The sequence below is a fragment of the Mastigoproctus giganteus genome, chromosome 2, assembly GCF_048544385.1.
Source record: "Mastigoproctus giganteus isolate SK-2022 chromosome 2, ASM4854438v1, whole genome shotgun sequence".
Lineage (NCBI taxonomy): Eukaryota > Metazoa > Arthropoda > Arachnida > Uropygi > Thelyphonidae > Mastigoproctus > Mastigoproctus giganteus.
Genome location: NC_143576.1, coordinates 12,193,979 through 12,218,496, shown reverse-complemented (window position 1 = coordinate 12,218,496; position 24,518 = coordinate 12,193,979). Strand labels below are relative to the sequence as shown.

At 39.4% G+C, this 24,518-nt stretch overlaps 1 protein-coding gene across 2 annotated transcripts in view; it reads left to right on the top strand.

Moving 5' to 3' along the window:
* The window catches only part of Spt20 (transcription factor Spt20 homolog), a 357,561-nt gene that overhangs the window by 159,429 nt on the left and 173,614 nt on the right, over nt 1-24,518 (top strand). The window lies entirely within an intron of this gene.

The window sequence follows — 24,518 nt, the reverse complement described above, 5'->3', positions numbered from 1 at the left end:
AATATAAGATTGAGCAGAAAGTATCCTATCAAGAAGCTAAAAAAAATTTTGCAGTACCTGCTAAGTCACCTACATATGCTTCAGTTACCCAACGGCTACGCTCAGTAGAAACTCAGACAGACTGCTCAGTCCCTCCAAATACCTCAATATCTGGTTGGGCTAAATCGCTCCTCTCCTCATCAAAGGAAAAACCTATTCCTAAATATGCTACTCGAGAAGCAAATACTCCTGTAACAATACCTCCGGATAAGAAGCCTAATGAGAAACCAAATGAACGAGCCAAGACCCCTGAAAGAAGCAACACTACTAAATTTATATCCGATACCATGGATATTGATGAAAAGATAGATGAAGATGACTCAATTCTTGAGATTCATCCAGAGGATGACATTGACACCGGTAGGCGAGTCTTCCCAAAAAAAGAAAAAGCAAAAGTAGACAAGCCCAAACAAAAAAATCCGCCGTAAGAAACCAAACCCTCCTTTTAAAACCAAACAATGCAGACAGTGATTCAATGGAATTGTCGCAGATTTCGTGCTAATTTAGATGACCTCTACGATCTGCTAAGTGAATATAAGCCCGTCGCAGCATGCATACAAGAAACAAATCTGACGAATGCAGTATCTATAACAGTTAAACGCTTCACCATGTATAGAAAAGATAGAAACTGCTCTAATGCAGCACACGGAGGAGTAGCGCTGTTAGTAAACTCTTCAATTCCCTCCAGACCTGTTCCCTTGCAAACACCGTTGGAGGCAGTTGCAGCCCGTATCACCATTGGCATAACGATAACATTAGTCTCATTGTATCTGTCACCAAACCATGCTTTCACCCTTGCTGATTTAGATGACCTAGTAGGACAAATACCCGCTCCTTTCTGTATTCTGGGTGACTGGAATGGCCATAACCCTCTATGGCGTTCTCAACAACTTGACTGCAGAGGGAAAATAATTGAGAAATTCTTGGATAAACACAATCTAACTATTTTAAACACAGGTGATCACACATATGTTCATGTACCATCTGGCTCAAGCTCTGCCATTGACCTAACAGTATGTTCTCCAACAATATTTCCTTTCATAGACTGGACAGTTACTGACAACCCTCTTGGTAGTGATCACTTTCCGATCATCTGTAATTTCTGTACAAGTTCTCCTCCGATCAACAGAATTAGAACAATTTGGAAATTTGACAAGGCCAACTGGGCTAAATATCAAGAAATAGCTCATTTAGATTCTTGTCACTATCATTGCTACTGACAAGATATATTCTGTAGTAAGCTATATCACAGAACGAATAATGACAGCAGCTGAATCCGCTATCCCGAAATCATCATTTAAAATCCGACTCCATCCAAAAATGTGGTGGAACGAAGCATGTAGCATTGCTAAAAGAGAAAGAAATAAATCCTGGAATCAGTTTAGAAAACATCCAACCACGGCCAACCTCCTACAGTTTAAAAGAGCAAGGGCTAAGGCTCGTTATATAAGACGGATAAGTAAAAAAGAAGCATGGGCATGCTATGCTGCCACAATAAACAGATTCACAGATACTGCTACAGTCTGGAAAAAAATCAAACGTATCAATGGCAAATACCCACTTGTTACTTCCCCAATTCTATTTCTGAAAGGAAAGGAAATTTCTGAACCCGAAGAACTTGCTAATGCATTTGGCTCGTCTTTTGAATCACTCTCAGCTGTTTCCGCCTATGAACCAGCCTTTCAGATCCTAAAACGCGATACAGAAAAGTATAAACTGAATTTTAATACCGCTCTCCAACATTCATACAATCTGCCGTTGACCATGACTGAATTGCTTAATGCGCTCACAAAAGTGAAAAACAGTGCTCCAGGTCCTGATGGAATTTATTACTCAATGATTTCCCATTTAAGTGAAAGATCATTAAGTGCTCTCTTACTACTCTATAATAGAATTTTCTTAGAGGAATATTACCCCACCAGCTGGTGCCATTCTTATGTGCTAGCCTTCCCGAAACCAGGAAAAGACCACACAGATCCAACAAACTATCGACCTATCTCCTTAACAAGTTGCTCGGGAAAAACAATGGAAAAAATACTTAACACCCGACTAACGTGGTATTTGGAGACTCAAAACATTCTGAGTCCAAGCCAGTATGGTTTTCGGAGAAGTAGATCGACGCTCGATCTCATTATCAAAGCAGAAGCAAATATTCAGAACGCCTTTCTAAGAAATGAGCACTTTGTTATGATATGCATTGACATCGAGAAAGCATTTGATACAACTTGGCGTTATGGGATTCTTCGGGACTTACATAAATCTGGTCTTTGGGGTCATCTCCCGAAATTCATTCAGAACTTCCTATCTAACAGATCCTTCCAAGTCCTCTACCACTCATCACTTTCTGGCACATATGTTCAAGAAGAGGGAGTTCCCCAGGGCTCAGTGCTGAGTGCAACACTTTTTGCCATCAGGATCGATTCTATAACTAATAGTATACCTAACACAGTTGATGCATACCTGTATGCTGATGACCTTGCCATCTCATGTCATTCTCAAAATATGCAACTTATTGAGAGACAACTACAAGTCACCATTAATAGAATAGTCTCTTGGGCCAAAAACAATGGCTACAGAATTTCTAAACCGAAAACAACTGCAGTACACTTCTGTCGTAAACGTACATTGCATCCTGATCCAAACCTCCAGTTAGACTCACATTGTATTACATTTCAACCAAGCACTCTTTTTCTTGGTATAATACTTGATAAAAAATTAAACTTCCTTGAACATATAAAATATATTCGTACCAGCTGTCTTAAGAAACTAAATATTCTCAGAGTAATCTCCTCTATGTCGTGGGGTGCAGATCGGTACATGTTGCTACATTTATACCGCTCATTAATTAGATCCCGCTTAGACTATGCATCTCCTGCATATGCCTCAGCCAGGACAAGTGTACTGAAATGGCTTGATCCCATTCATCATAGTGCACTTCGAATAGCACTGGGTGCCTTTCGTACATCTCCCATATTAAGTCTATATATGGAAGCCAATGAACCGCCGCTAGACCTTCGGCGACAAATTCTTCTCCTAAATTATGCCGCAAAAATCAGCAGCTTTCCACATCATCCGATATGGCAATATCTCTTCAGACCAAAATGGGAAAACCTCTATCATACTAAATCACGTCTCAACAAACCATCTGGCATTAGGCTTCAAGCTCTAAACACTAGCTGGGGACTCAACATGAATAACATAATGCAGGATACTAGCATGCAAATCCAGCCATGGCAAATACCCACGATAGATATTGAAAAATACTATCAGAAATGGGGAAAGAATAATCTTCCAGATATTAACATCAGACAATTACATCTGGCCCACTCAATTCAGTTTAGCAGTTACGTGCAGCTATATACAGATGGATCCAAGACTGCTAGTAAAGTTGGTACAGCTGTAGTCCTGCCAGATGTTATCATCGCCAAACAGCTCCCCTCAGAATGTAGTAATTATACTGCTGAGTTGTATGGTATTTTACTAGCCCTGGAGAAAATAAAAGAAGCCTCATATACTCAATCCATAATATATACCGATTCATTAAGTGCCGTGAATTGTATGCAATGTAAACGCCCCAACAGTCATCCTCTGGTACAACAAATCTGGACTCAGTTAATGGCAATTCATGCACGTGGTCACCGCATAATTTTTTGTTGGATTCCTGGTCACTCTGGAATCCCAGGAAATGAACAGGCAGATTTAGCCGCCAAAAATGCTTCAAATCCTATTTCTTCCAATTTCAGGACACCTTATGTTGACTTTAAATCCATTATACAGCAGACCTCTAAAGAACAGTGGAAACATATATGGGAAAAAGAAATAAATAATAAACTTTTTGAAATAAGGAAAGAACCCAAACAGTGGCGATCCAGTCTAAGCGAAAATAGAAAAGAAGAAACCGTACTAGCGCGACTTTTTTTTTTTTTTTATGAGAACCCCAAACACGAGAGGTATTATAACCTATAGTACTTAGTACCGTGCTTGGGTTGGAGGTTGAGAACACGAAAGAAGATATTTGTTGATATTGGACTTGAACTTCTGTAGATTGTAATTTTCAGGAAATACATATGAAGGAAGGTTGTTCCAGAAAATGGCAGTTGAATGAATAAATGAGGAAGATGAAAAGTTGGTTCTGTGGGTTTGAAGTTGGACAGTAAATGGATGTTGGCTGGTGGCGGCACGTCTTCGGACTGTTTTGAAAGAGAGAGAGGGAATTATAGAAGCCAATTCAGAAGAACAGTGCCCATGGAAGTATCTGTAGAAGAGGCATGCAGCAGAAACAGTGCGTCTATGAGAAAGCGAGTGGAGAGACTCTGTTAGAGATGAATCATTAATTAACCTAACTGCCCTCTTCTGAATGGAATCAAGAAGCCTGAGAGAGGTTTTGGGGGCACCACCCCAGATGTGGGAACAATATTCCATGGCAGGGCAGATTTGCGATTTATACAGAGTGAGCAGCTGTTTGGGAGAAAAGTAACGCCGAGAGCGAAAGAGAAAACCAAGTTTTTTAGATGCAGAGGAAGCAATATTTGTAATGTGCTTGTGCGAAGAGAGATTAGAAGTCAGGGTAATCCCCAAAAGAGATATATCATTTTGCCTAGAAATCGGAGTGTCACTAAAGATAAGCATAGGAGCAGAAGAATCCTTTTTGCGAGATATAAGACAGGATTGAGTTTTAGAAGGGTTGAAATCAACTAAGTTGTCTTTGCCCCACTGGAGAATTACCTGAAGATCGGCATTTAAGGAATTGGCAGCAGATTTTCGAGAACTTGAAGCTGATTGAGCTGGACAAGGTTTCTCAAAATGGAAAGTTGAATGCAATGTGCTATCATCGGCAAAACTATGGATAAGATTTCCAGTCAATGGAAGAAGGTCATTGATATACAAGAGAAAAAGAGTGGGGGAAAGAACTGAACCTTGGGGGACACCGGCATTAGTGGAGAAGCCATCTACCATCTCTTAGCCATCTACCATCACCCTCAGTGAGCGATCAGAGAGAAAACTGGATAACCAATTACTAAAAACAGTTGGCAAACCATAAGATGGAAGCTTGTTTAGAAGACCTTTATGCCAAACACGATCAAAAGCCTTTGAGATGTCAAGAGCAACTACTTGTGTTTCACCGAACCTTTCCATTGAATTAGTCCATAAATGGGTAACATAAGCCAGAACATCACCAGTGGATCGACACTGACGGAATCCATACTGGCGATCATTGATCAGACGGAAGGTTTCTAAGTAGTTTAAGAGTTGGCGGTTAATTGATTTCTCCATTACTTTAGAAAGAGTAGAAGTAATTGCAATGGGACGATAATTGGATGGGAGGGATTTGTCACCCTTTTTAGGAACTGGCTGGATATGAGCAAATTTCCAAGCAGAAGGAAAAACACCTTTGGAATAAGAAAATGAAAAAAGGCGGCAAAGAATAGGAGTAAGTTCAGGAGCACAGGTTTTGAGAACAAGTGGAGAAATACCATCAGGGCCTGGAGCTTTCTTAGCATCAAGATTCATCAAAATCCTTCTGATATCCTTTTGACGGAAGACCACAGGAGGCATTGAATGGAGCGTGTTAGGAATGGTGGGAGGTGTTTTACCAAGATCATTAATACATGAGCTCAAAGAAAAATGGGATGCTAGCAGGTCAGCTTTATCCTTGGCTGAAGTGACAACAGAACCATCTGGTTTGGACAGAGGTGGGAGCAGAGATGGGCAAAAGTTGCGGCCAATAGCTTTGGCAAGAGACCAGAATGCTCGGCTACCATTAGGGCAAGAAGCAAGTTTTCTACTCTTAGCCTGTTCAAACTCTAGTTTGGACTGATTAATAACTGCTTTACAATTGTTGCGAGCTTTGGTGTAGGCAGAAAATGAAACTGAAGAATTAAAAACAAGCCAATTACGATATGCAACGTTCTTCTCTTGGACAGCCTTAGCACATTTATTGGAAAACCAAAGTTTAGATAAAGGACGAGATTTTAAAGTGGAGTGTGGGATAAAGGATTCCATTCCTGCAAGAATAATTTCACTGACACGATCTGAGCAAACATTGACATCAGATGTTTTGAAACAGTAATCAGACCAAGGAAAAGAAGAAAAGAAGTCTCGCAGGTCATCCCATTTTGCATTCTTGTAATGCCAAACAATACGAGGTTGGGAATAGCCATGAGATAAAGGTTCCATTGGAGAAGAGGCAATCACCAAGTTGTGATCTGAAGTGCTTAAAGGACCTCTCACTTCAACCTTGTATTTAGAAGGGTTGTTTGTGAGAAAAAGATCAAGCGTATTGGCTGTATGATTAGGATTGTCTGGTATTCTTGTAGGTAAAACAATCTGTGCTAGGTCATTAGTAATTGCAAAAGCCTCAGCATCTCGACCTGCTGGGTCGGTGTGACTAGAAAAGGGAAGCCAGCTGGAGTTGTGAACGTTAAAATCACCAAGGAAAATTACCTCACTGTTAGGAAAGTTGGACTGGAGAAAGTCAAGTTGCAAAGAGAGGAAGTCAAAGAGCTCCAAGTGGTTAGTGGAGTTGGGAGAACAGTAGAGACAACAGATGATTTTTACACAATGGGGTAGAGAGATTTTAAGCCAGAGAAGATCAAAGAGAGGAGATTCCAAATTGCCAAGTCTCTGACAGGGAATATCAGAACGGACATATGCACAAGTACCACCTTTGAGGCGAAAGGAATCATACAGCAAATAATTTGGACATCTGAGATGAGCAGTAGTTGAATCAACTGATAACTGAGATTCAGTCAGAAAAAGTACATGGGGTTTGGAAGACTGCAAGTGGAAATGGACATCGTTGAGATTAGAATTGAGACCACGTATATTTGTGAAATGAATTAGGAAGTCCTTGGGAGGTTTAGATCTTTTCGCAGATAAGCTTGCTCTATTATTTTGACAATTCATGGTGTATTGAATAGTAAGAAAAAGTGGGTGGGACATGCTGTATGAAGTAATGAAATTTTTGGATATGGTGTACATGTGGTAAGAATATACCCAGATCCTTGACATAACGTGGCCTCGACAATGCTCCCCGCATACACACTACTCGGACTCCCTCCAGTCACTATCTGGCAGAGTAGAGGTAGCAAGATTATAAACTAGCTGATCCGGAAGCTTCCTAGAGAGTTACCAATAGGTTCAGTCCAGTGTACTAACTAGCGGCCGGCCTGCGAACACCGTTTTAGAGCTGTACCCTCGAAATGTAAGGAATATTGGATCTCGCCACGACATTCATCATAACCTCAAAAATCATCAATCTGTTTCCCTATCTCTTCCATCTGCATGATGGAAGAGATAGGGAAGGGTTGGCCGGAACTTAGCTCTAGAGACTAAACTTGGGTTCCACCACTTCAAGCCTCCAATAAGCAAAGTGGTGGTATTTCACCGGTTGATGAGAGTCATCTACCACCTAGTACTGCCTGGTAACATAGAGGGGCGGCGTTCCTCCATGTGGTGTGGGCGTCACACCTCGACCCCTGCTTACGTTGGTTCACACCTGGGTGGTCACCCACCATGTACTTGTGCATGAAGGTTATACCCAGGATTACTAACAGTCCCACCGTCGTGAAGGTGCAAGCAGAGGATTTGGCTGTCATGGACCGTCCGGACTTCGCCGAAATTGGGTCCACTTTGACTTGAGTGTCACCCGAATATCAGTTCCATCAGCGTTTTAGACTCCCAGGTAGCAAGAACAGCTTGTCTGGCATATCTGAGAGAATGTCTATGACAACCTCAAGGACCAGTGGCGGCCGGCCTGCGAACACCGTTTTAGAGCTGTACCCTCGAAATGTAAGGAATATTGGATCTCGCCACGACATTCATCATAACCTCAAAAATCATCAATCATGCTGCATGATGGAAGAGATAGGGAAGGGACTGCGCATTGGTCACACATACCTCACTCACAGTTATTTATTAAGAAAGGAAGATGCCCCACAATGCAGTAACTGTTCATGTCCACTCACTGTAAAGCATATCATTATTGAATGCCCAATATATATAAGAGAACGAAAAACTGCTTTCTCCTTACTTTTCAAAAATTGCAATCAATTAACACTACGTAATGTTCTAGAAGATCGTCAAGATATGGACGGTGTTTTTATTTTCCTAAAATTGATTGATAAATATCACATTGTTTAAATTTTTATCAGAATCAGCCTCAACAACAAAGATATACTAGTTAGAAATCAGTGCATTATAGCCACAGTTGCTGATGCACCAACAAACCTAACAACAACAACAACAACAAAGGCTTTTGATCGTGTTTGGCATAAAGGTCTTCTAAACAAGCTTCCATCTTATGGTTTTCCAACTCTTTTTAGTAATTGGTTATCCAGTTTTCTCTCTGATCGCTCACTGAGGGTGATGGTAGGATGACTCTCTGTCTTCTAACTTCTCTGCTAATGCTGGTGTCCCCCAAGGTTCAGTTCTTTCCCCCACTCTTTTCCTCTTGTTTATTAATGACCTTCTTCCATTGACTGGAAATCCTGTCCATACTTTTGCCGATGATAGCACATTGCATTCCACTTTCCATTTTGAGAAATCTTGTCCTGCTCAATCAGCTTCAAATTCTCGAAAATCTGCTACCAATTCCTTAAATGCCGATCTTCAGGTAATTCTCCAGTGGGGCAAAGACAACTTAATTGATTTCAATCCTTCTAAAACTCAGTCTTGTCTTATATCTTGTAAAAAAGGATTCTTCTGCTCCTATGCTTATCTTTGGTGACATTCCAATTTCTAGGCAAAATGATATATCTCTTTTGGGAATTACCCTAACTTCTAATCTCTCTTGGCAGAAGCATATTACAAATATTGCTTCCTTTGCATCTAAAAAACTTGGTTTTCTCTTTCGCTCTCGGCGTTACTTTTCTTCCGAACAGCTGCTCAATCTGTATAAATTGCAAATCCGCCCTGCCTTGGAATATTGTTCGCACATCTGGGGGTGGTGCCCCCAAAACCTCTCTCAGGCTTCTTGATTCCATTCAGAAGAGGTCTGTTAGGTTAATTAATGATTCATCTCTAACAGAGTCTCTCCATTCGCTGTCTCATAGACGTACTGCTTCTGCTGCATGCCTCTTCTACAGATACTTCCATGGGCATTATTCTTCCGAATTAGCTTCTATGATTTCCGCTCTCTCTTTCAAAACAGTCCAAACACATGCTGCCACCAGCCAACATCCATTTACTGTCCAACTTCAAACTCACAGAACCAACTTTTCCTCTTCCTCATTTATTCATTCAACTGCCGTTTTCTGGAACAACCTTCCTTAATACGTATTTCCTGAAAATTACAATCTACAGAAGTTCAAGTCCAATGTCAACAATTATCTTCTTTCGTCTTCTCAGCCTCCAACCCAAGCATAGTACTAAGTAGTATAGGTTCTAATACCTCTCGTGTCTAATACTTCTCTGTGTCACCTGCTAAAAAAAATTATCAGGTGACAGAGAAGCCTAGGCAGATATAAGTTAGTCTGTAATCAAGTCACAAAGGAGGTTAGGCAGGCAAAGGCAGATTACAAGAAATCTTTGGCAAGGGATGCAAAGAAAAACAGCAAAGAGTTCTTTACTTATGTAAATTCTAGACGGAAAGCGATGAATCAGATTGGACCACTTAACGTAGATGGTATTGATGATCATGCTCATGTAGCTGATAAACTGAATTAGTATTTTTCATCTAAGAGGAGTTATTCAATGAGGGGAGTGCCAGAAGTTTATCAAACTCTAACCGGGAGCTAAGTGATTTTGTAATGACTGAGAGCAAAGTGGAGGAAAAATTGTTGAAGTTAAACATAAGGAAGGTACTTGGGGTGGACTGGATCTATCAAGTTATATTAAAGAAGGCAGCAAAGGAAGTAAGCAAACCCTTAGCCATAATTTTGAGAGCTTCCTTGCACTCATGGGAGGTTCCCATGGACTGGAGGTGTGCAAATGTATCACCAATTCACAAAACAGGTTCGAAAGGTGACACAAGTAATTACAGACCTGTTAGTTTAACTTCTGTTCCACAAAAATTAATGATGGTACTGGTCAAAGAAGCACTGCAGGATCATCGAGACAAGACTTCAGTTATCGTTCAGACACAGCATGGGTTTGTTAAGGGGAAGTCTTGTCTGACCAATTTGATTGGATACTATGATGTGGTCACAAAGGAACAGAAAGCCAAAAATAATTTTGATATCATATACAGATCGACTGTCACTAATCCAGCAGCACTGGGACCTGTGTGTGCCAGATTAGTGAGTTTACCAGATCACCGGTGGTTAGATTAGCACGTACCCAACAGCTAACTACCTCATCCTTGAGTGCCAAGCTAGTTTAAGAGAAAACGTTCCCCAGGGGGCAAAAAATATTTAGCAAATAATGTGATTAGTAATTCTAAAATAAATATTGTAATGTTAGTGTTGTCATGTTTTCGCTTAAAATGTCAAAAAAAAAAAGAATCTTTTTTTGTGTCACATATATGTGGCCAATGTGGCCCAGTAGGTTATTTTATTTCTAGAGAAGCCGTATCGGCCACATACGTGTGAAGCTATTACAGCCTACATATGAAGGTTGTTTGTGATTAGTTTATTGCTCGCGTGGCGAGCACTGCAGTAAAACTAATTATGATAAAATAAACTCTCAAACGTTGCAATAAGTTTGTCAGTATTGTTAGAGATTTTGTGAAAACAAGTTTGTTAGTGCACTGTATTATCCATCATATTGTGTTGGGTTTTTCTGCAAGTTTGTACAAATGTGTCGTAAAAAAAAATATATATATATATATATATATAAAGGAGTTGCTAAAAGAAAATTACTATAATAAGAAGAACTGAGAGAAATTGCTGGAATTTACAACTAAGCAGAGTTAAGCTTCTCACAGACACACCGTGTCGAGATTTTTCAAAAGTTCAACTTTATCTGTTATGGACAGTGTATGGTGTTTGTGTTTTACACCACGAAAAGCACTTCTTTTATGCATTGGAACCATGGCTGGGGCTAAATGTGAGCAGGTTATAATAATAAATGCAGAAAAACAAGTAGGAGTGGCTTGCCAATGTTTACGATTTCGCACCAACAGCTGATGCTGTAACCAATGCCACCAAAACAGTAGTCGCAGGTCGGTGCACCAAACTGGGAAATTTGAAATTACATTTGCGGAAATTATGTCTGAATTACCGGTGGATGGATTAATGATTGTCGACCTGTACTTGGATTTCAGGAAAGCTTTTGATACTGTTGCACATGGAAAGCTGCTATACAAATTGGAGAGGTATGGCATTAAGGGTAAGTTGCTACAATGGATAAAGGGATGGTTGAGTGGGAGATGACAGAGAGTGGTAATCAGTGGACACTGCTCTTCATGGTCAAATGTTATTAGTGGAGTTCCCCAGGGTTCAGTGTTGGGCCCATCGTTGTTTTGTATATTTATCAATGATATTGATGAAGGTATATGAAGTTTAATGTCCAAGTTTGCAGATGATACAAAGGTTGGCAGGGTTGTTAACGATACTAAAGACGGTATGCTTCTCCAACTGGATGTAGATAAGTTGGGCAAATGGGCTGAGAAGTGGCAACTGAAGTTTAATATTGACAAATGCAAAGTACTACATATGGGTAGCAATAACCCAAGAGAAATGTACACCTGCTACACTCAGGGAAATGGAAAGTGAAAAAGACCTGTGGTAATTGTGCAGTCAAATATGAAGTTCGCTGAGCAGTGCAGACAAGGCTGCCAGTGCAGGTCATGGAATCTTGTCAGTGATATATAGGAATTTTGTTAGCAGGGACAGGGAGATGATTATCCCGTTATACAAGGCAATGGTCAGGCCACACCTAGAGTACTGTGTACAGGTCTGGAGGCCTCATTTTATGAAGGATGTAGAGTTGCTAGAACGAGTACAAAGAAGGGTAACAAGATTGGTGAGTGGAACAAAGGGGTGCTCTTACCAAGAAAGACTTAAGTTATGCAAATTGCAGTGCCTGGAGAGAGGCACTTGCGAGGTGATCTGATTGAGGTATATCAGGCCTTGAATGGGATGAGCAAGCTGAATGCTGATGGAATTCTTCCTCTTGCTCAGATTAAGAACTCAAGAGGGCATAGATTCAAATTGAGAAAAGACAGTTGTAGAATAGATGTGTGGAAATTGCCTTTAGCCAGCGGGTAGTTGATTGGTGGAACAGACTTCCATCTTTTATTGTGGAAGTTGATAGCCTAAATAAATTTAGGCTATCAACTTTCACAACAATGTTAGGCTGAGCTGGACAGGCATTTGGAACGAATGGAGGGGCGAAATGGTAGGGTTTTTTTTTTTTTTTTTGACTGATTTCTTGCATTGTAAATAGTTTAGGAATAACTCAAGAAGAAATACAAGAACAAGCATTAAAAGTAAGTAGAATATTGTGGGGGGGGGGGGTTAAATAATTTAAGTTGGTGCATTCCAAATATTAATCATGATAGCATGTTAAAATATATAAAACTATATTAAGATCTTATAATAACATATTATTAGTAGTAGTGCAAATGATGCAAGGAAGCAAGCTTATAGAGCATCAGCCAAAAAAAAAACAAAAAAACAACCTATCTACCTCACTGATTCATTTCCTCCAAGATATGACTGAGACAGAGGTACAACAGTAAGAATAAAACAAATAAACTATAGAAATGAAAAAAATAAGGAAATTAACTAATATGATGTTAAGAGATAAAGTTAAATGTGAGGAAATTAGGAAACAATGTAAAATACAGTCTGTTAGAGAGTAAATATATAAGAAAAATGAATGGGAAAATTGTATAGATAAAATGAAGAAGGACAAAAATATTAAAGAACTGTAGACCTGTGGGAAAACAAAGTGGAGGAAGACCCAGAAGAATATGGAAAAAAATATTATATTATATTCTAAACTCAACATGCAGAATGTTTAATGGGAAAAGGAGAAGAATGGTATATGAAGAGGTGACTATCTGCACTTTTCCTATTTTTTTAAATTTTCTTATTACTTATTCTTTCTTCATTGTTATTTTCTTTGTTTTCTAATATTTGCTACCCTTTACTTTCATATAATTTTTTTAAAACAGTTGATCTATATACCTACTTGTGTTTTAACACATTCATTTAATTCTTTTCTTTAATTCTGTATTATTTGCCTTTTTTTTTCCTTTTTTTTTTTTTTTTTTCGGTGCCTTACAAAATTCATACTTTAATTCTCTTGGAAACCTATCCCAATATGCTTGTTTAATTTTTTATCACTGCATTGATATTACAGTAGAGCATTGATAATCCAAAATAATTGGGTCTGGTGGTAGTTTGGACTTCTGATTTGTTTGAATTTTTGAATTTAGCAAAAAAACATGTTTAGTAAATTTAAAAATGAAATCACTAAATTTTCCTTGCATATATTTATTCATAGGTAATGAAACAAATGGAACTTTCAGCCACAATCACATATATGTATAGGCTTTAACAAAAATAATTACTTATTTTTTTGCTGCATAACTTTCGAACTTCGTTTCTTTGCTCTCTCACTCTTTTCAGCAAGAGTAGTTGAGTTGGATAACATTTAGTTTGTTGCTTGTAGCATGTGTAGGCCCAGTGTTGATGTCATTTTCTTCGTCGTCACCTTCGTTCGTATCATTTACAGAAGCTCCAGTTTCTTTTACCTTCACAATTTAATTTCGTTTTCATTTAAAACAGGAAACCCTATAGCATCAATATCATTTTCCATCCACACCCTTGCATCACCTCCATCGCAATCTTCAAACCCAGGGATTGACTGAAACAAGTTGATCGTCTCATTCAGAATTTTTCCCTTATCTCCTTCAGTTTGATTCTGCTCATTTCCTACGGTTTCTTCTACAATAGGACACAGTTTTTTCTAAGCATTTTTTAAATTCTGTGCAGTGAGTGTTCCCACACGTCAGCTAACATATAGCAGCTGTCCTTGAGACTGAGCTTTTTCGAAAAAGCTACGATGCTTTCTTCGTTGCTTTCTGCTAAAAGTAAACGACGCAAGACTTGTTTTTTGTAGATTCTCTTCAACTTTTTGATGACTCCCTGGTCCATCGGTTGGAGAAGCGCAATAACTTTTGATGGAAGAAACATGATGTCGAATCCGTTGTCTATTTTGTTTAATGTTTTCACTGAAGGATGTGATGGCTCATTATCTAGGATAAGCAAAACCGTGCCCATTTCGCCTTCTCGTTCACAATACTTGACATACGGAATAAAATCGTTGGTAAACCATTTCAGATTATAAAGTTATATTTAGTTAGTACTGTATGTGTATTAATTAAGCTATGTACATAAGCATAAATTTATTTTTATTTTGCTAACCTGTGGATAACATTCTTCCAGTTTTCACATATAATTTAATTTTGGTAATTGGTAAGCTAATAAAAGAGTAAGTTTATGCATTATATCTTCATTTTTATAGCATGTGGATAATATTCCTCCATTTTTTGCTTATTAGAATTGCCATTTAATAGAATCAAAATTCATTTAATAAAATCAAAATAAAACAGCATAAAAAAAAAAATAAATAAATGCTAGCTTGTTCAGATTATTGATGTTTCAAATTATTGACGTTCGGATTTTCGATGCCCTACTGTATTTTGAATTTCCTTATATTACACTGGTCAATACGTAAAATGTTACGAAAACGAAAATAAAATATCCAATCTTGACTAATTTCATGCTGCTGAACATGAAAATCACATTAAAATTTGTCAATTGGTTCTTATTTTTGAATTACAGTTGGGGTCTCATATTAGCGAGTTACTCTACATTATCAAATGTGGCAACACCACAGTTTCAGGACCACCACGCTCTTATCACATGGTCGGCAACTGTTGCCTCACTCTGCATCACATGATAAACTGTTGTCGCCTCAAATGCGTCTTCAACTCTGTTGCAGTAATCCTCGATTGTGACTAAGTACTGGGTGATTTGTTCTCAGTTAACTGTTGTTCCCTGTGAGATTCCTATATTTTGTGCAGTATTTGTGTTGTGTAAGATTAATATGTCCCGTAATTGTGTGAATATCTGGATGACTTCTGTTACTTATGTAGAGAAGTCACGTTAGCTCGCGTCCCTCAACTCGAGCCATGAAAAAGGCCTACTTCTTGCACTTTGGGTGTAAAATGGGTGACCAGGAAAAGAATTGGGCTCCACGCATATGCTGCACTACCTGTTCATCAAACACACTGCGTAGGTGAATCGAAAGTGAGTGACGTTTTATGATTTTCACAGTGCCAGTGATATGGAGGAAGCCAACAAATCACATCACAGACTGTTATTTCTTCTGTATGGTGACTCCTCTTAGAAAAGGGATGAAATTGAAGAAAAGTGGACAGTAACATAACCAAATATACAATCTGCAATTCGTCCCGTGCCTCACAGTGAAGTACTACCTATTCCTGAACCAGTTGACCGTTTTTCTGTGCACTCTGATGAAGACACTAATGAACATCAACTTGATATACATGAAGAAGTACGGCAGCCATCTACATCAGTGTGTCCACCGTTTTCTCCAAACCTTTATTATTCTGAACCACATAAGATCACAGAAAGTGAGCTTAATGACTTCATTAGGGATCTAAAACTGCCAAAGAATAAGGCAGAGCTTTTGGCCACAAGGCTAAACAGTGGAATCTTCTAGATCAGTGGCTCCCAAACTTCTGAGATCTATGGACCTGCATATAAATATTACTGCACATATATGAGAGATTTCAAAAAAAGTAAGGTAACACATTTTTTTTTCTTAATAATGGTGAAAGGGAATGAAATGAAACCCGGTGAACAGATAGACCCATTAATAATGTTTAAAAAGACCGCTAGTGCACTGTTACATTACTGTTGCCTCACAGCAGATTCCAGTTGCAAAATGGTGGCTACTGTGCGTGTGAAGTTATTAGCTTTTTGCAAGCAAAAAGGGTCTTCACCAAGTAATATTCACCGTGAAATGGCGAAAAGGTGATGACAAAGAAGCAGGTGTGGTTTTTTGTGCAATGAATTTAAAGTGGGCCATGTTTACCATTAGTTGAGGTATATGATGCAAGCAAACAAGCTTATGCAGCGTCACCAAAAAAAAAAAAAAAAAACCTTCCCATTTCACCCATCCAATCACTCCAAATGTTTGTTTAGTTCAGCCTTAAATTTATTTAAGTTATCAACTTCCACAACAACTGATGGAAGTCTGTTCCGGCAATCAACTACCTGGTGGCTAAAGGCAAACTTCCACACATCTATCCTACAACTGTCTTTCCTCAATTTGAATCAATGCCACCTCAGGTTCTTAATCTGAGCAAGCAGAAGTATCCCATCAGCACTGAGCCTGCTCAAACCATTCAAAGCCTTATACATCAAAGGGATCATCACCTCCTTGTCTCTGCTAGCAAAATTCCTATATATCATTGACAAAACTCCATGACCTGCTGTGGCCACCTGTCTGCACTGCTCAGAGAACTTCATATCTGACTGCACAATTACTCCCAGGTCTTTTTCACTCTCCACCTCCCTGAGTGTAGTACCACATAGATGGTACATTTCTCTTGGGTTACTGTTACCCATATGTACTTTGCATTTGTCAAAGTTAAACTTCAGTTGCCACTTCTCAGCCCATCTGCCTAACTTTTCTAGATCCTGTTGCAGTAGCATATTGTCTTTACTGTCGTTAACAACCCTGCCAACCTTTGTATCATCTGCAAACTTGGACATTAAGCCTGATATTCCTTCATCTATATCATTGATAAATACACAACACAACAATGGGCTCAGCACCGAACCCTGGGGGCTGCCACTAATAACATTAGCCCATGTAGAGCAGTGTCCATTTATTACCACTCTCTGCTGTCTCCCACTCAGCAGTCTTCCATGTGCAAAAGTATCAAAAGCTTTCCTGAAATCCAAGTATATGATATCAAAGTTATTTGTTGCATCCAGTTCCTTCGTGACCACATCGTAGTATCCAATCAAATTGGTCAGACAAGACTTCTCCGTAACAAACCCATGATGTGTTGACATTGAAGATCGACATCGGACAGCCAACCCTTCATCAAGCAAGACAGAAGGCAATATTTTGCACATTAAGGGCATCGTTCCTGAAAACAGGTGAGTGAAACTGCGTGAAATTGCACAAATAGTGAACGTGAGTAAGTTGATTGTTCACAAAATTTTTCACGATGTCCTTAGCTTTCGAAAGGTGTGCTGCCGCTGGGTGCCCCAACAATTGTCAGAGGGGAGGACAAAGCAAAATGCATGCAAATGTGTCTAGAGAACCTGTTGTGGTACAGTGACGAAGGAGATGATTTTCTCGCTTGCATAGTCACAGCAGACAAAATGTGGGTTCATCATTTTACCCCAGAGAGAAAACATGACACCATGACCTTGAAACTTCCACAGTCTCCTGTGTGCAAAAAATTAAAACAGTTCCCAGTGTCCGAAAAGTCACGGCCACAGTGTTCTGGGATCACCAAGGCATTCTGTTGATGGATTTCTTTCCGAAGGTAGGAACAAACAATGCACACCTTTACTGTGCAACCTTGGAAAAACTGAAAGCCAATATTTGACACAAACGACCAGGACTCCTGACAAGTGCCGTAATTTTGTATCACGACAATGCAACTCCACACACTGCGCACATTACTTGCGAGTCATTGTGCTATATTCGTTGTAAAACTCTGGCACATCCCCTGTACAGCCCAGACTTATTGCCGTCAGACTTCCATTTGTTCAGCCCTTTGAAAAAACACCTTTCGGAAAGCATTTCACGATGGATGAGGAAGTTTGTCAGGCTGTGTGATGTTGGTTACTGCATGTAGGCACAGGCTTCTTCAGTACTGGTATTGATAAACTTATCCATCATTGGGACAAGTGCATCAATAAAACTGGAGACTTTGTGGAGAAGTAGTGCATGTTCACTTATTTCTTGGTGTGTAATTTCAACTTCGTATAATAAACATCATCAAGAGAAAAAATGTGTTACCTTACTTTTCGGAAACCCCTCATATATAACACATATTACTTGATACCCTTTCTGAACGATTTGCGGACCCCAGTTTGGGAAACGCTATTTTAGATCATTCTGTGAAAGTGACAACATTTCGTACTTGAAATAAAGATTATGTTAAATTCAATCAAACAGAAGGCGACCTCACTGTTTGTAAGGATGGTGATGGTCTAATGGCATCAATGAACATGGTCCTTCAGGTTGCCACAGACACACACTCTAATATCAGTTCCATCATATCTGATGGAACTGATATTAGGGTGACACTCAAGTCAAGTGGACCCAATTTCTGCAAAGTCTGGATGGTCAGTGACAGCCAAATCCTCTGCTTGTGCCTTCATGATGGTGGGACTGTTAGTAATACTGGGTATAAACACACTCTGTAAAAACACCCCATGCAAAAACACACTCTGGGTGACCACCATGGTGTGAACCAATGTAAGCGGGGGTCAAGGTGTGGCACCACATGGAGGAATGCCACCCCTCTGTTACCAGGCAATACTAGGTGGTAAACGACTCTCATCAACCGGTGCAATACCACCACTTTGTTTATTGGAGGCTTGAAGTGGTGGACCCATGTTTAGTCTCTAGAGCTAAGTTATGGTCAATCCTTCCCCAACTCTTCCATCATGCAGTATGACTGATGGGTTATGATGGCCAGCATCAGTGAACAGCATCTTGGTAAGAAATGTAAGAAAACATGGTAAGAAAAACATTTCTTTCCATTACTTTAAGGTATAGCTGTTTACTCTGAAACAACCACACATTCTGAATGTTTAAGCATTATGGCAGATGTAGGCCGAGGCCACCCAGCAAAGCTCTGACTCCAATGTAAATAGACATGGATGGGTGGGGAGGAGATTCACCCCACCCCTCTCTTCTTTCCCATTCGTTCCCATTTTAACTGATCTGTCCAGTATACTAATTATGGCAATCAGTCAGCATATAGTACTAAAAGTATCTTTCTGTTCTGCCACCAATTCATCTTCCCTTCTGTCTCTCCCTCCAACACCCAGTGACCTTAGAAGATTCCATAGAATAGCAGTCAGGAGGGCAGTCTCCCACAACTAGTTCAACAATTCTAGTAACAGACACATGGTTTCACATAACATACAAGGTCACAATCAATATACTTCCATCAGTAACTTCTTGTGTGTACACTTACACCAAAACCCATTCTTTCTTTAGTGGCTAGTGCAAGTATATCTGTACTAGCCATTGAGAAAGAATAAAAGTAGGAAGGTTTTCACATTTTCTAAGAAGGTTTCTACAATCAGCTTTGTCTTGACTGGTGCAGGTAGGGTCTGGTTTGAAGGTGAAGTTGATCATGGAAGCCTTCTTAGAAATTTTTATTTGTTATTTTTGCTATAGTGATGAAAGTCTGAGAAGCAGTCTGTAAAGTATGGTCTATCTGTTTTTATACTAAATTACTGCTGCTCCAAATTCAAGATTCTACATTTAAGCTTAGCTGTAAGCTCAGAGCATTTATTCTTTTCATTTTTACTAACCATATGTTAAATTGTTTTTCTTGTAATTTTATACTTGTATGTTATCTAATCCTTCACATACAGTATATGACCAAACATATTCAGATACACACCGTTGATTTTTAACTCAAAACCTAATACATAGTAGGTTCACTTTTTCTGTGCAGTTCCCCATGACTGTATAGTGGTTTCGCCACTTGTTTCATTTTGGGAAGTCTGGGTTCTTTTCTTGTCAATGACTGGAGAAATTCCCAATCATTGATTGCAAATTCCTCCAGTCATGGATAGAAATTGAATTCAAGCCTCTTCATTTGAGGCTGTAGCCATCTCAGGCAGAATGAGAAGGGGTTTCCCAGGAGTTATTGTGGGTTTTTCAGCCTGCATGATATGCAAATTGGCCCACGAACATGATATGCCTAAAACCCAAGGATCGCAGCAGCAGCAGCAACAATCATCTTTGCTCTCTGTGACAGGCTAAACCTTCCTGGGCATACTTTCTATCAACTTTCCAAATTTTCTTCCTTTCCTCTTTAAAGTAGCTGCTGAAGCCAGTTTGAAAGATGGTTTGGTGCAGTCGGATTTGAAACTCCAGTTTGCCCCACAGGTGTTTAGTGGAATTGAGGTTTGGTCTCTGAGCTAACTAGTCCAACCTTTTGATGTCATTATCCACAAACCAATACTGTGTTGCAAGTAATGTAGTCATAATGATACTGATGGGGGCCTGTATCTATTCTGTAGTACTGCCATAGTGTGGGTAATAGTCCAAAACATCCAAGAGGTGTGGCGCCCACACCACATGGAGGAACGTTGCCCCACTATGTTATTAGGCAGTACTAGGTGGTAGATGACTCTCATCAACCGGTGAAATACCACCACTTTGCTTATTGGAGGCATGAAGTGGTGGAACCCATGTTTAGTCTCTAGAGCTAAGTTCTGGTCAACCTTTCCCTATCTCTTCCATCATGCAGTATGATTGATGACTTTTGAGGTTATGATGAATGTCGTGGCGAGATCCAATATTCCTTACATTTCGAGGGTACAGCTCTAAAACAGTGTTCGCAGGCTGGCCGCTAGTTAGTACACTGGACCGAACCTGTTGGTAAATTTCTAGGAGGTTTCCGGATCAGCTAGTGTATAATCTTGCTACCTCTACTCTGCCAGATAGTGACTGGAGGGAGTCCGAGTAGTGTGTATGCAGAGAGCATTGTCGAGGCCACGTTATGTGAAGGATCTGGGTATATTCTTACCACGTGTACGCCATATCCAAAAATTTCATTACGTCATACAGCATGTTCCACCCACTTTTTCTTACTATTGAATACACCATGAATTGTCAAACTAATAGAGCAAGCTTATCTGCGAAAACATCTAAACCTCCCAAGCACTTCCTAATTCATTTCACAAATATACGTGGTCTCAATTCTAATCTCAACGATGTCCATTTCCACTTGCAGTCTGCCAGACCCCATGTACTTTTTCTGATAGAATCTCAGTTATCGGTTGATTCAACTACTGCTCATCTCAGATGCCCAAATTATTCACTGTATGATTCCTTTTGCCTTAAAGGTGGTACTTGTGCATATGTCCATTCTGATTTCTCTGTCAAAGACTTGGCAATTTGGAATCTCCTCTCTTTGATCTTCTCTGGCTTAAAATCTCTCTACCTCATTGTGTCAGATTCATCTGTTGTCTCTACAGTTCTCCCAACTCCACTAATCACTTGGAGCTCTTTGACTTCCTCTCTTTGCAACTTGACTTTCTCTAGTCCAACTTTCCTAACAGTGAGGTAATTTTCCTTGGTAATTTTAATGTTCACAACTCCAGCTGGCTTCCATTTTCTAGTCACGCCGACCCAGCAGGTCGAGATGCTGAGGCTTTTGCAATTACTAATGACCTAGCACAGATTGTCCATTTACCTACAAGAATACAGGACAATCCTAATCATACAGCCAATACGCTTGATCTTATTCTCACAAACAACCCTTCTAAGTACACGGTCGAAGTGAGAGGTCCTTTAGGCACTTCAGATCACAACTTGGTGATTGTCTCTTCTCCAATGGAACCTTTATCTCATGGCTATTCCGAAACTCGTGTTGTTTGGCATTACAAGAATGCAAAATGGGATGACCTGTGAGACTTCTTTTCTTATTTTCCCTGGTCAGATTACTGTTTCAAAACTTCTGATGTCAACGTTTGCTCAGATCGTGTCAGTGAAATTATTCTTGCAGGAATGGAATCCTTTATCCCACACTCCACTTTAAAATTTTGTCCTTTATCTAAACCTTGGTTTTCCAATAAATGTGCTAAGGCTGTTCAAGAGAAGAATGCTGCATATCGTAATTGGCTTGTTTCTAATTCTTCAGTTTCATTTTCTGCCTACACCAAAGCTCGCAACAATTGTAAAGCAGTTATTAATCAGTCCAAACTAGAGGGGTTTTTTTTTTTTTTTATGAAACCCCCAAACACGAAAGGTATCAAAATCTATAGTACTTAGTACCGTGCATGGGTTGAAGAAGAAGTATGGGGGGAGGGGGGGGGGATGCCAGAAACTTTGCTCTAGAGACTAAACATGGGTTGAACAGGCTAAGAATAGAAAACTTGCTTCTTGCCGTAATGGTAGCCGAGCATTCTGGTCTCTTGGCAAAGCTGTTGGCCACAACTTTTGCCCATCTCTGCTCCCACCTCTGTCCAAACCAGATAGTTCTGTTGTCACTTCAGCCAAGGATAAAGCTGACCTTAGCATCCCATTTTTCTTCCAGCTCATGTATCTTGGTAAAACACCTCCCACCATTCCCAACATGCTCCATTCAATGCCTCCTGTGGTCTTCCGTCAAAAGGATATCAGAAGGGTTTTGATGAATCTTTATGCTAAGAAAGCTCCCAGTCCTGATGGTATTTCTCCACTTGTTCTCAAAACCTGTGCACCTGAACTTACTCCTATTCTTTGCTGCCTTTTTTCACTTTCTTATTCCAAAGGTGTTTTTCCTTCTGCTTGGAAATTTGCTCATATCCAGCCAGTTCCTAAAAAGGTTGACAAATCCCTCCCATCCAATTATCGTTCCATTGCAATTACTTCTACTCTTTCTAAAGTAATGGAGAAATCAATTAACCGCCAACTCTTAAACTACCTAGAAACTTTCCGTCTGATCAACGATCACCAGTATGGATTCCGTCAGTGTCGATCCACTGGTGATATTCTGGCTTATGTTACCCATTTATGGACTAATTCAATGGAAGGTTTGGTGAAACACAAGTAGTTGCTCTTGACATCTCAAAGGCTTTTGATTGTGTTTGGCATAAAGGTCTTCTAAACAAGCTTCCATCTTATGGTTTGCCAACTGTTTTTTGTAATTGGTTATCCAGTTTTCTCTCTGATCGCTCACTGAGGGTGATGGTAGATGGCTCTCTGTCTTCTAACTTCTCCACTAATGCCAGTGTCCCCCAAGGTTCAGTTCTTTCCCCCACTCTTTTTCTCTTGGATATTAATGACCTTCTTCCATTGACTGGAAATCCTATCCATAGTTATGCCGATGATAGCACATTGCATTCCACTTTCCATTTTGAGAAACCTTGTCCTGCTCAATCAGCTTCAACTTCTCGAAAATCTGCTACCAATTCCTTAAATGCCGATCTTCTCGTAATTCTCCAGTGGGGCAAAGACAACTTAGTTGATTTCAACCCTTCTAAAACTCAGTCTTGTCTTATATCTTGCAAAAAAGGATTCTTCTACTCCTATGCTTATCTTTAGTGACACTCCGATTTCTAGGCAAAATGATATATCTCTTTTGGGGATTACCCTGACTTCTAATCTCTCTTGGCAAAAGCACATTACAAATATTGCTTCCTCTGCACCTAAAAAAACATGGTTTTCTCTTTCGCTCTCGGTGTTACTTTTCTTCCAAACAGCTGCTCACTCTGTATAAATCGCAAATCTGCCCTGCTATGGAATATTGTTCCCACATCTGGGGTGGTGCCCCCAAAACCTTTCTCAGGCTTCTTGATTCCATTAATTAATGATTCATCTCTAACAGAGCTCTCCACACGCTTTCTCATAGACCTACTGTTTCTGCTGCATACCTCTTCTACAGATACTTCCATGGGCACTGTTCTTCTGAATTGGCTTCTATAATTCCCGCTCTCTCTTTGAAAACAGTCCGAACATGTGCCGCCACCAGCCAACATCCATTTGCTGTCCAACTTCAAACCCACAGAACCAACTTTTCATCTTCCTCATTTATTCATTCAACTGCCGTTTTCTGGAACAACCTTCCTTCATATGTATTTCCTGAAAATTACAATCTACAGAGGTTCAAGTCCAATGTCAACAAATATATTCTTTCGTCTTCTCAACCTCCAACCCAAGCACAGTACTAAATACTATAGGTTCTAATACCTCGCATGTTTGGGGTTCACATTTAAAAAAAAAAAAAAAAAAGTAGGTCCTGGACTTCCCAGGTACTACCATAATGGACCAATTCTGAAGCAACCCCATAATTCGTGTTGATACACTCTGACAGGAAATGCCACTCACTAAAAAACGTCGGTTATTTAGTCTTTGAAGAATGCAGCTTGAAATTAACTTCATTCGGTATTGAAAGAGATTCTCAAAGAAGCTCCAAAACATAGACAAATAATTGTGCCTTCATTGTTTAGTTTGAAGAATTTGTTTAAATGATCCAATACAGTTTCATTGAAGTGAATATTAAGCATAACATTTACACAAATTTTATTTGTTATTTTCACAGTCTTTAGAATTATTCTGATTTATGTTACTTACACAATCTATGAGTTTTATGTAATTGAAAATATATTTGAATAATTAGTATCAAAGTTTTTAGTTTTACCAGCATTATTGCAAATAATGTTATTGGTTGAAATAATCAGTTCACCAGAAATTTTCATTTATAATCTGAACTAATTTTTTAAATTTATTTATGGAAATTTTGTTTATATTTATATTCCTTAATATATTGAAGAAAATTATTTTTTTATTCTTCTTGCATT